The sequence below is a fragment of the Bison bison genome, unplaced genomic scaffold, assembly GCF_000754665.1.
Source record: "Bison bison bison isolate TAMUID 2011002044 unplaced genomic scaffold, Bison_UMD1.0 scf7180017864359, whole genome shotgun sequence".
NCBI classification, from domain to species: Eukaryota; Metazoa; Chordata; class Mammalia; order Artiodactyla; family Bovidae; genus Bison; species Bison bison.
Window position 1 is genome coordinate 1,953,902 of NW_011494931.1, and position 852 is coordinate 1,954,753.

Consider the following 852-nt stretch of genomic DNA (forward strand, 5'->3'; position numbering starts at 1 on the left):
CACAGGGCCTTCCGTTTCCCCCCACTCACCCTGGGTGGGTGTCTCACCTGCTTAACCACATATTGGACAAGGATCCCAGAGACTGGGATCTTCATTATCCATCAGAAAAACAAAGATTCAAAACTGACCTTCTGAACAATGTTCCGCCTAGAAGAATGTTGAAATGTTCTTCTAAAAACTCTGAAGCCTGAGTTGGGTCTTGTCAGCAGCATGGTTAATGACCCAGACTTCAGGCTCAGAGTATGCTAGATGGATGCCCATCCCAGCTCTAGGACTGGCTGGCTGTGTGAACCTGGGTGAGTGATTTCACCTCACTTTACTTCACTGTATAGTGAAGATGAGAAGAGTTCATTGATTTGAGGCCATATTTAGGTAAGAAACACAAAGTCTTTGGCATTTAGGAATATTTCAACGTGTTAGCTAGTGGATGGAGGTAGAGAGTAGCCAAGAAACCCTCAAATCTTATATATGAATCCTTAATAAACTCGAGTCCAAGGCTGCTTTGGGATTGTTTAGAACTAATAGAAATGCAAGTACCTCTGAAGACAGGCCTGGGCCCCTTCCTGACTGAGTGGGCAGCCCAGACTTATACATCTGAGAGGATAAAGAACCCAAGTGACAGGGTGGCCTTGCTTTTACTGTCTCAGAGCACCTATATTCATTTTGGACCTGCAGTCCATTCATGGGTTTGTTCAGGAAGCTTAACACTTCTTGAGTTTGATTATAAAATCCATGTTGACTTTTCTCCAGAGAAGGCCTTTAGAGTTCATCATATTTCTCAACCCACAAAGGGTTGAGAAGAGATGCTCTAATCTCTTGAAGAATCTTTTGCTTTCTCCCTAGAGACTTTCT